Source organism: Rutidosis leptorrhynchoides, chromosome 4 (genome assembly GCF_046630445.1).
Source record: "Rutidosis leptorrhynchoides isolate AG116_Rl617_1_P2 chromosome 4, CSIRO_AGI_Rlap_v1, whole genome shotgun sequence".
NCBI lineage: Eukaryota > Viridiplantae > Streptophyta > Magnoliopsida > Asterales > Asteraceae > Rutidosis > Rutidosis leptorrhynchoides.
The window spans coordinates 414,681,693-414,694,802 of record NC_092336.1 but is presented as its reverse complement, the minus strand read 5'-3'; positions in this window follow the sequence as shown (position 1 = coordinate 414,694,802).

Here is a 13,110-nt window from a genome sequence, read left to right as displayed (position 1 = left end):
ATTTTGGAAAGTCGATTGTTACAAATGATGTTTTTGGTTGTTAAAATGTGCTTAGTTGTTTTCCTTGTCAAAAGAGCTTTCCAACGATATAAGATGCGAGTTCTAAGTGTTTGCGGTTTGTGTTTTATGCATAAAAAGGTTTTGGTTTGAGACTTAGAAAACTGAAACTGGCCAGGTACCAGCTCGCGTGTATTGCCGCGGCGCGGCCAGCCTATGTCACGGCGCGACATTAGGCGTGTCCAGGTTCTGACCTCCTTGTCCAATATACGAAAAATGTGTGGCATGCTATGGACCTCTAATTCACATGTAACTTGTTCTAACATGCTTATATATGAATAAGAACCTCAGAAAAATAGTTCGGGACCCGACCCGAACGTGTTGACTTTTTCGTTGATTTTGACCGACCAAAGTTGACTTTTAATCAAACTTAACCAAATGTTTGTGCAATCATTCTAACATGCTTTTATACTTGTATCTTGCATGAAACGTGACAATTTGACTCACATGCTTTAGTAATCGAGTCGTAACGAGCCATAGGACTAATTGAACACTTTGACCGACCGCGTTTACCGATATTGATACAACCTATTTGTTTAGGTCAAGACTAGCATTCGTTCTTGCACACGTTTACTTGTTGAAGTATCTTTACATACGTTCACTCAAGGTGAGATCATAGTCCCACTTTTACTGTTTTGAACTTACATTTGGGATGAGAAAACATAAACGTTTCTTTTTACTAAGTGAACACAAGTACAGGAAAACAAACATTCTACATACGAGTTTGAACAAAAGTCCTCAATTCGATTATCATTAGTTACACTTGCTGGGTGTAAGCGAGAACTTATATTATATGGCCATATGGGTTTGACAAACCCTCATTCAAATGATTCGCTACCGTTTACGAATGGAATATATTTTTGAGAAACAGTGTATGTTCTAACACTATTGTGATGGGGTTCTATGGAAGGAATGTTAAGCATTGATAATTGGGTGCTCGTGAATATTAACTTTTGGAATGTATTACTATTATATCAATGTTACAAATCTTGTGGTTCACTTGTACTTACTTACTTAAACCTATGATTTCACCAACGTTTTCGTTAATAGATTTCTATGTTTTTCTCAGGTCCTTGAACGTTTTATGATACATGCTTCCTCTCATTTTCTTTTGATACTTGCTTGGATGTCGAGTATACATACATACGTGGAGCGTCTTTTGGCTACTTTCAAATTGTGTCGTATATGTTTCATTTGTACTTTAAACTTTGTAACGTAACTAGTTGTCGAACTACTTTGTAAACCTTGAAACATCTATACTTTTGAAATGAATGCGACATACTTTTGGTCAAACGTTGTTTTAAAGACTTATGACCACGTAACGGGACCTAAATAGACAGCGCCGTCAAATGACGATTTTGTCGGGTCGCTACAGATGGTATCAGAGCATTGGTTGTAGGGATTTAGAGTTCATTGGTGTCAACCCCGAGTCATAGGGTGCATTAGTGAGTCTAGACTACAACCGGCATATAGACTTGAAGTAGGAATTACTTGACTACTTGTGCATTTATACTCGAACGTTTCTACTCATATCTACTCTAATTTCATCTTAATATCACGTTGTTTAATTTGATTGACACGCCACCTTGACTATATGAAATGATGTCGAATACACATATGAATCAGGGTAATATAATTTCCGGGATTATATTACGGTGACTCATATGAACGTTCTGACATTATGGCATAAAGAATTTAAGGCGAGTCAAGAAATTTTTTTCTCTATCCTTATTCCATATCATGATTAGTATTATTAAAAATACTAATCAATGGTATTCTTGTGTTTTGAAGGAACAATGCCTCCTCGTCGCGTGCCACGCCATGAGACTCCCGAACAAGCTCTACAACGAATGATAGCCACCGCCGTGGATGCGGCCATGGCCGGTCACTCCTCCAACAACAACAATAACAACAACCACAACAACAACAATCAAGGAGCCGGTAACTCAAGCGAGGGATGCTCCTATAAAGCCTTCATGGGGTGCAAACCTCATACTTTTGATGGGACCGGGGGACCGGTTACTCTCACTCAATGGTTCGAACAAAAGGAGGCCGTCTTTAGCATAAGCGATTGTCGGGACCAAGATAAAGTCAAATACTCCACTCACACTTTCACCGGTGTCGCCCTCACATGGTGGAACACCTATGTACAATCGGTGGGTACCGATGAAGCTCAAGCCCTCTCTTGGGCCGACTTAAGGGAAAAGATGATCGTCGAATATTTCCCTCGTGAAGAAACTCGAAGGCTCGAACAAGAGCTAAGAACTTTAAAGGCGGTCGAAAACGATCTCAAGTCCTATAATCAATGATTTTCCGAACTAGCCTTGATGTGCCCGAACCTTGTGAACCCCGAAGCTTTAAGGGTTGAACTTTACATGGATGGTCTTCCAAAGAGGATCAAACACGGAGTAATGTCATCCAAACCCACTAATCATCAAGAAGCTTTGAACATGGCCCGCAAGTTGATAGAAACGGTGGACGAAATCGTAGTGCCGGCACCTAAAGTTGAGGATAAGTCGGGTAACAACAAAAGAAAATGGGAATCCCCTCAATCAAGCAACAACAACTTTACCAAAAAGCCTTACACCTCCGACGGCAAGAAGGGTTATGCCGGAAACCTACCTCTTTGCAACAAATGCAACAAGTATCACTTTGGTGAATGTGGCAAGCTAATTTGCCATCGGTGCCAAGGAGTTGGTCATAAGGCCAACGAATGTAAAAGTGTCGCCCCCATTGCTCAAAAGGGGCCCAATGCACCAAAGACGGGCACTTGTTACGAATGTGGCCAAACGGGCCATTATAGAAATGCATGCCCGAAGAAGAAAGATAACCCCAATACACGCGGCCGAGCTTTCAACATCAACACCGAGGAAGCCCGAGATGACAATGAATTAGTCACGGGTACGTTTCTTCTCAACAACACTTATGTTACTTGTTTATTCGATTCGGGTGCCGATAAGAGTTTTGTATCCAAGACTTTGACTCATTCTTTTAGCACTCCCCCACTTCCATTAGATACCACTTATACCATTGAAGTGGCCAACGGGAAACTATTGAGTGCCGGCACATATTACCGGGGGTGTACGTTAAACATTTTGGGTAATGAGTTTGAAATTGACTTGATACCCATGGAACTAGGAAGCTTCGATGTAATAATCGGTATGAATTGGTTAGCCAAAATGAAATCTCACATCCTTTGTGATCTTAACGCAATCCGAATTCCTATCGAGAATGGTGAACCCTTGATTGTTTATGGCGATAAGAGTTGCACCGAACTCAACCTCGTTTCGTGCCTTAAAGTTAGAAAACTACTCCGTAAGGGTTGTTTTGTGATCCTTGCCCACGTTAAGAAAGTCGAGTCCGATGAGAAGCATATCGATGATGTGCCAATTGTTAGTGACTTTTTCGATGTATTTCCCGACGATTTGCCGGGTCTTCCACCTCATCGACCGGTAGAATTCCAAATCGATCTTATTCCAGGAGCCGCACCCGTAGCACGTGCACCATATAGACTTGCTCCATCCGAAATACAAGAATTGCAAAGTCAAATCCAAGAACTACTTGTCCGTGGTTTTATCCAACCTAGCCATTTACCATGGGGCGCTCTGATTTTGTTTGTTAAAAAGAAAGACGGATCCCTACGAATGTGCATTGATTATCGTGAACTAAATAAATTGACGGTTAAGAACCGATATCCTGTTCCTCGCATCGATGACCTCTTTGATCAACTACAAGGGTCTTGTGTATATTCGAAAATCGATCTCCGCTCGGGTTATCATCAATTAAGGGTTAAGGGGGAAGATGTCTCCAAAACCGCTTTCCGAACTCGTTATGGTAGTTATGAATTTCTTGTTATGCCATTTGGTCTCACTAACGCACCAGCGGTGTTCATGGATCTTATTAACCGCGTGTGCAAACCGTATCTCGATAAATTCGTTATCGTGTTCATCGATGATATTTTGGTCTATTCTAAAAACGAAGAAGAACACGAGGAACATCTCCGACTTGTGCTTGAACTTTTAAGACAAGAACAACTCTATGCCAAATTCTTCAAGTGTGAATTTTGGTTGAAGGAAGTTCAATTTCTTGGTCATGTTGTAAGTGATCAAGGTATTAAAGTCGATGCATCAAAAATCGAAGCCATTAGTAAATGGGAGACTCCTACTACTCCTACTCACATTCGTCAATTTTTGGGTCTCGCCGGATACTACCGTAGATTCATCAAGGATTTCTCTTTGGATGCTCGACCTCTAACCGCGTTAACTCACAAGGGAAAGAAATTCATTTGGTCAACCGAACAAGAATCCACATTTCAAATCTTGAAGATAAAGCTAACCACCGCTCCTATCTTGTCACTTCCTGAAGGTAATGATGATTTTGTTGTATATTGTGATGCCTCGAAACATGGTTTTGGGTGCATATTGATGCAATGAAAGAAAGTCATTGCTTATGCCTCCCGATAACTCAAAATTCACAAACAGAATTATACAACACATGATCTCGAACTCGGAGCCGTTGTCTTTGCACTTAAAATATGGAGACACTATCTTTATGGAACCAAAAGTACCATCTTCACCGATCACAAAAGCCTCTAACACATCTTTGATCAAAAGCAACTAAACATGAGACAACGACGGTGGATTGAAACTTTAAATGATTATGATTGTGAGCTTCGTTACCATCCCGGGAAGGCAAACGTAGTAGCCGATGCCTTGAGTCGAAAAGAAAGAGCTGTGCCTCTTCGTGTCCGAGCTTTAAACATCACCATTCACACCAACCTAAATAGTCAAATTCGTGTAGCCCAAGACGAGGCTCTCAAGGATGAAAACATCTATCTCGAACACTTGAGCGTCCTCACCTCTCGATTCGAAGTTAAAGAAACCGAACTCCGATATTTTGCCGGAAGAATTTGGGTGCCTAGTTATGGGGACTTGCGAAGCCTTATTTTAGATGAAGCCCATAAGTCAAGATATTCGATTCACCCCGGTGCCAATAAGATGTACCACGACCTCAAAGAACAATATTGGTGGCCGAACAATAAAAAGGACGTTGCTACTTATGTTGGAAAGTGCCTAACTTGCTCCAAAGTCAAAGCCGAACATCAAAGACCGTCAGGACTACTTCAACAACCCGAGATCCCGCAATGGAAGTGGGAAAGGATAACGATGGATTTTATCACCAAACTACCAAAGACGGTTGGCAGTTATGATACTATTTGGGTTATTGCTGACCGTCTCACCAAATCCGTACATTTCCTATCCATGAAGGAAACCGACAACATGGAGAAACTCGCATAACTTTACATTAAAGAAATCGTAGCCCAACACAGTGTACCCTTATCGATTATCTCCGACCGAGATGGCCGTTTTGTTTCTAGATTTTGGCGTACTTTACAAGAAGCGTTGGGAACGCGTTTAGACATGAGCACCGCATATCATCCACAAACCGACGGACAAAGCGAACGCACAATTCAAACTTTGGAAGACATGCTACGAGCTTGCGTTGTCGACTTTGGAAAAGCTTGGGATAAGCACTTGCCTCTCACCGAATTCTCCTACAACAATAGTTATCACGCGAGTATTAACGCCGCACCATTCAAAGCTTTATATGGCCGAAAATGTCGTTTCCTCTTTGTTGGGCCGAAGTAGGCGACACACAAATCACCAGACCCGAACTCATTCATGAAACAACCGAGAAAATCGTTCAAATCCGAGATAGGCTTAGGACGGCCCGTAGTCGTCAAAAGAGCTATACCGACAAAAGACGCAACGACCTCGAATTTCAAGTCGGTGATCGCGTAATGTTAAAAGTCGCACCTTGGAAAGGTGTAATCCGATTCGGGAAGCGCGGGAAGCTAAACCCGCGGTATATTGATCCTTTCGAAATCTTGGAGCGTGTTGGAACCGTTGCTTATCGTTTAGATCTTCCATCTCAATTGAGCTCCGTTCATCCTACCTTTCATGTATCCAACTTGAAAAAGTATCTTGTCGAACCCGATATCGTCATCCCTCTTGAGGAACTAACTATTGATGAAAAACTTCATTTTATGGAGGAACCGGTTGAAATCGTGGACACCTCTGTCAAGACGCTAAAACAAAGCCGAATCCCGATTGTCAAGGTCCGCTGGAACGCCAAAAGGGGACCCGAGTTTACTTGGGAAAGACAAGATCAAATGCAAAGGAAATACCCTCATCTTTTCTCAGTTTCGGAAACACAAGATTTCGAGGAAGAAATAACGACTACTATGCCTACTTAAATTTCGGGACGAAATTTCTTTTAAGGAGTAGGTAATGTAACATCCCGCCTTTTTCTGTTTACTTTTCGTATAACTATTTCAAAGTCCGTTATATATTTATAACATCTCCCGTTGATACGCGTTTAAATTATCTTGTTTAGGTAATTCACGCACCCGCAACCGAACTCGAGGGACTAGTTTCGCCAAAGTGCCAAAGAGGTGACTAGCATTTGACTAGTCAACCCCACCTCCCTTTCTTTTCCATTTCATTTTCCTTTTCTTTCAATACTTTCACATTTTCTCTCATTTCTCCATTTCAAGATTCATCATCCAAATCACATCTTCCAAGCTTCAATCAAAACAAATTACATATTTGGAATCCTTGCAACTTCCTCTTCGATTCCATACCGATTTCATCAAGTTTGGGTAACTTTCTAAAATCACTAGATTTTGTGTTCTTGATGTTTTTAACTTATAAAGTTGTTAATTAGTGTCTATGGCTCAAGTCTAACATGAATATATGATTTATATGTTCGATCTTGTTATTTTGGTAACTAGCATGAACTTGAAACTTTGGTGTGTTTGATTTAGTGATTTGGTTGTTTGAATGATGTTAAATGTTATAAATGCATGTATTAAATGTGTTCCTAACATCACTAGCTTCAATTTGATGTGTAGGTTGTTTTAGAAAACTTCATAAACATGATTAGTGATTTTGATGTTGTTGGTTAGGGTTTGATAGAATTGAATGTGAACATTTAATGTATTGAATGCCATGAATTGTGGTTGGTAAGTAGTTAGTTAGATCGTATGCTTGATTATATACAAAACGGCGTATTATATGCATGCATTAAGTTCCCGAATCCTATTTTGTGCATTTATGAACTTGAGCATTTATGATGAACATTAATTGATCATTTATTTTAGAAATTCGATTGTTACAAATGATATTTTTGGTTGTTTAAATGTGCTTAGTTGTTTTCCTTGTCAAAAGCGCTTTCCAACGATATAAGATGCGAGTTCTAAGTGTTTGCGGTTTGTGTTTTATGCATAAAAAGGTTTTGGTTTGAGACTTAGAAAACTGAAACTGGCCAGGTACCAGCTCGCGTGTATTGCCGCGGCGCGGCCAGCCTATGTCGCGGCGCGACATTAGGCGTGTCCAGGTTCTGACCTCCTTGTCCAATATACGAAAAATGTGTGGCATGCTATGGACCTCCGATTCACATGTAACTTGTTCTAACATGCTTATATATGAATAAAAACCTCAGAAAAATAGTTCGGGACCCGACCCGAAAGTGTTGACTTTTTCGTTAACTTTAACCGACCAAAGTTGAATTTTAATCGAACTTAACCAAATGTTTGTGCAATCATTCTAACATGCTTTTATACTTGTATCTTGCATGAAACGTGACAATTTGACTCACATGCTTTACTAATCGAGTAGTAACGAGCCATATGACTAATTGAACACTTTGACCGACCGTGTTTACCGATATTGATACAACCTATTTGTTTAGGTCAAGACTAGCATTCGTTTTTGCACACGTTTACTTGTTGAAGTATCTTTACATACGTGCACTCAAGGTGAGATCATAGTCCCACTTTTACTCTTTTGAACTTACATTTGGGATGAGAAAACATAAACATTTCTTTTTACTAAGTGAACACAAGTACAGGAAAACAAACATTCTACATACGAGTTTGAACAAAAATCCTCAATTCGATTATCATTAGTTACACTTGCCGGGTGTAAGCGAGAACTTATGTTATATGGCCATATGGGTTTGACAAACCCTCATTCAAACGGTTCGCTACCGTTTACGAATGGAATATATTTTCGAGAAACAGTGTATGTTCTAACACTATTGTGATGGGGTTCTATGGAAGGAATGTTAAGCATTGATAATTGGGTGTTCGTGAATATTAACTTTTGGAATGTATTACTATTATATCAATGTTACAAATCTTGTGGTTCACTTGTACTTACTTACTTAAACCTATGATTTCACCAACGTTTTCGTTGACAGATTTCTATGTTTTTCTCAGGTCCTTGAACGTTTTGTGATACATGCTTCCGCTCATTTTCTTTTGATACTTGCTTGAATGTCGAGTATACATGCATACGTGGAGCGTCTTTTGGCTACTTTCAAATTGTGTCGCATATGTTTCATTTGTACTTTAAACTTTGTAATGTAACTAGTTGTCGAACTACTTTGTAAACCTTGAAACATCTATACTTTTGAAATGAATGCGACATACTTTTGGTCAAACGTTGTTTTAAAGACTTGTGACCACGTAACGGGACCTAAGTAGACGGCGCCGTCAAATGACGATTTTGTCGGGTCGCTACACACGTTAACGACAACTTCGTTCGAGTGTTTAATATTGCAATTAATTACTTTATTCGTCCCAATTTAGTGTTTGATCTTGCATTTAAGACATGATTTTTTTAATTATCACGGAGTACATTTTTAAAGTGTAAATGATTAGTTAATATTGTTTAATTTGTACTCTGTAAAACTAAAAAATTAATTAATTATAATTTAAAAGAATTATCTATATATCTAATAGACAAAACCCTGTAGCGCTATTCATCAATAGTAATCAGTGGTATTTTCGTCATTTCACTACTTTTTTTTTTTGGTTTCCAACGATAAAAGAAGCAACTCTCATAAAAGAATTAACCCTTCAATGTTACCAAAAGATGTCGAAAAAAAATTCTTTTTCATCAAAAAAATCAACTAACCTTTTTTTTTTCTTTTCTTCCTCAACGATAAATGAGGCAACTTTCATAAAAGGAACAACCCTTCAATGCTACCAAAAGATGTCGAAAAACATTCTTTTTTACAAAATAAATCAACTGACTTAAAAAAAAAACGAACGCTAAAAGAAGCAACTTTCACAAAAGAAACAACCCTTCAATGTTGGATGTCGAAAAAAATTCTTTTTTACAAAATAGGTCAAGACTTTTTTTATTAACTCGCATTCAAAACGGAGCTCCCGGCGCGAAGCGAGGGCTCCAGAACTAGTTAAAACTTTAAGATAAAAAAAGATCTTCCATTACTGTAGCACATTATGAAAACTAATTTTTCTTTTTGAACATATTATATCCCCTAATTACTTGTTAAGTTATTAAAAAATATAATTTACCAAACATTTAAATTTTGGTTATTAGTTATAAACCAACTTAATTAAATTCAAATACCATTTATTTATATCATCTTTTCTTACAACTAATTATATAGTTGTAATTATCAAATAAAAATACTCAATTTTCAAAACGTAAATCCAAATACCCCTTAATATATATAAAAAAAAACATGCAATTTAAAATATCATTATTATACTATTGTTTTTATTTTAGAGTTCTGCCTCTTATTTTTTACATATCTTGTTATTTTACACGTATAAACGTATAAATGAAGTTTACTTTCTTATTCATATATATCTATGAAAGTATAAAGTAATTCAAGACAACCCGAAAAGAAAACACTTAGATTGAGACATGTGAAATGCAATTTAAAGTGGCCTCTAGAGCTTCGGCGCCAGTTTGAGTGTCTTTCATTGTCTTCTTGATGACTGGACGCTGACTAGACTGACACTGAAAAACTAACATTGTTGAAAAAGTGGTGAAGACATTCAGTGTCAGTTTTCAGTGTCTTGACATGAAAATTTTTATTTAATTTTAATATTTTTATATATTTTTAGTTACTTTATTTGAATTATATTAGTTAATTAATTTATTTTAGTTAATATATATTAAAAATAGCATATTAAAAACTAACATACTATTAAAACATATGAGAAAATCATAAATCCACTAAATTCAGCCACTAAAGTGAGTTAAGTGTGTTAAGTGTTTATGAAGATTAACTGATTGAACAAATGTTGAAGTCTTTTGGAGATTGAATGAGTTTAGTGTTTTTATGCTTAACAAAAATATAAACTCTAGAAATAAAATAAAATTTTGCAAAATCAAACTAAAAACTAATTGCGATAATGTACAAGGATGATAGTGTTGCAGCCCTGCATCAGTGGTTCAGCAATAATGCAGCTTTTCAGCAATAATTCACTGAAAAATGGACTGAAAATTGCTGGAATTCAGAAAAGTACTGAAACCGGTGTTTGAAATGTCGGTTTTGGTACAATCAGCAAAGTATGGCACACGTAGGAAAAACGCTGTTTCTGGTGACTAAGACTAAACCGGCATTTCAAATGCCGATTTCCTTACGATTACTAACTTGTTTTTTGAAAAAATAATTTCTGTAAACTACTTGAAATAAAAACTATTATTCCAAAAAAAATTGGTATTTCTTCCTTCTTTGTAATTGGAGTTCATATGAAATTTTAAGGTTACTTTTTCAGTCGAATTAATTATATAAACTTCCTGGTATGTATTATGGTTTTAATTTCTCAAATTGCTTTAAACACAAACCCTTCAAAAACTATGAACTCCATCAATACGATGTTTCCATAATTAAAGATTTCTTCTTTTTTTCTTTGTTTCTACTTTAATAGGATTAAGGTTACCAAACAGTTTTAATTTTTATTTTTATTCCAATGTAGGCTATATACCAAGAAAAATACCAGTGTACGTCATATACTTTCAAAAAGTATTCTAATATAGGCTATTGATGACCGATTACCCGAGTGTGTAGTCCCTGAAGCTAACGGAGGTTAACATTTAGGCGTTTTAGGATACGATTTCTTCATGAAATTTGTTCTAATTCCATCACCTAACACTCGTGAACTAAAATCAAGACCCTAAAAAATTCGAGAAACGATCTAATTGAATTGTTGACCAAAATCTCATAAACTTGGACTTTTCGATATGATGTTCAGAGATAAATTTTAACACAGTATGATGCAACATTGTAACGACCCGACTTTTTCGACTTGCTTTTATGCCTTGTATTTTAGCGAAACTGCGTATTTGTGCGTACTGTATTACTTTATTACTCCGGAACCTTGGCACACGTGTTTTATATTCATATATGCTTAAAAACATGCCTTGGTGTATGTTGAATGCTTAACTTGTCCATTGGATGTTTTATAACCGTTAGTGTTACTTGCCGTTACGAATAAACCGCGGACTGCGCGCACGTTTGACTATTGTCGGAACCGGAACTTTTGGACTGCGAAATATTAATTATTATTTTATAATAATAATTACCTGGGCCGTTGGATGCTTAATTTTATTTATTTAATTGCTAAAGCCCAATAGATAGTCTTGTTGGACTTTCTACCTTGTTGGGCTCAAGCCCACCCTACTCTAGCTAGTGACCCAATTAATTAGCCCAAGTATTATTACTAGTAACCCATAATAATAAATAAATAAATAATTAATTAATTATGAGTCATACTAGCATAATGGATAAGGTTTATCTAATTGTCACATGGAATTCTAGCAAAAGGACACACTTTAGACAACCATGATCCATAAAACAACATGGTGTCTCCCCCTCCCCTCCTCAAAATTTCGGCCAAATGGCCTTGCCATGTCATCAATCCAAGTGAAACTATGCCTATAAATACTAGCCTTTAGTCCCTCATTTCCACACTTAATCATTTTGGTTTTTCACACACTTGTTCTTTCTTTCTTTCCTTTCTAGCATTACTTGTAAGTCTTCTTTTCATTCTTCTTTTTCTTTTTAAATTCATGTTCATCATCATCATTTTATGGAGATCAAAGTTACTTTTAGCTTTGATCTTACTTATATCTTGTTGATTCAAGCATGAATCTTTCAAGAACATGGAAGATTCAAGCTTTTTAGCTTGAATCTTCATATCTTTTATAGACCTACTTCTTTTATACTTTAATCTTTCTATTTTTTGATAAACATTCAAACTTTTTTTTGTAATCTTCATGCATCTTCAAGATCCAAGCTTTATGCTTCAAGATCTTCAAGAACAATCAAGATGCAAGCTTTCTAGCTTGAATCTTCATATCTTTTTGTTAGATCTAAGTTCTTTTTGCTTTGATCATGTTGTTTTGTGAAAAAGACTCAAACTTGTGTTTGTTATCTTCATATATCTTAAAGATCCAAGCTTTATGCTTCAAGATCTTCAAGAACACTTAAAGGTTCAAGCTTTCTAGCTTTGCAACCTTGTAACTTGTGTGAAATGGATCCAAGCTCTCTAGCTTAGGGTTCCATCACCTCATTTGACTTAGATTGTGCTATTACTTGTTGAATTAATGTAAAGTTTGTAACTTTAGTTGTTATTGTGAATTGAAATTGTGTTAAGACTAAGGATATGATGTAACCTTGGTTCATCATCCATCTAAGACTCATGAATGAGTTGTGTTCTTACTTGGTCTTAACATATTGTGTATTGATGGTGAATCTTGGTCACAAGTGATGCTAAACCATCAACGAGTTGTACACTTGAAGCTACAAGCATCAAGGATGAGAACCGTGATGAGCATCAAGCACCAAGAACCCCACCGGAGCACTTGTCCACTGATTTTCGTATCTGATCAGACCACCTGGGCTACTGGAAAGTTTATTTTCAGTTATTTCGGTTCGAGTATATGATTTTCCGTTTAGGCCTCGTCTTAATCCGAGTTACGGTTTAGGATTTATGGCCCTCCGATAGTCACTACACCCTATTAACGTTGTGCTGAAATTTCTGACCTACTCGCACTTAAACTGTTGCCACGGTCAAACGAAGATGAGTTAGATTCTTAAAATTGGTCAGCTGTTAGGGGACTCATATACGGAGCCATAGCCACTGACCATGCATCTTTTCGATTTATGTAGAGGTCGTAGCAGCTGAACGAATTCAGCCTATTGTTTTTATCTCTATTCTCGTCAAAC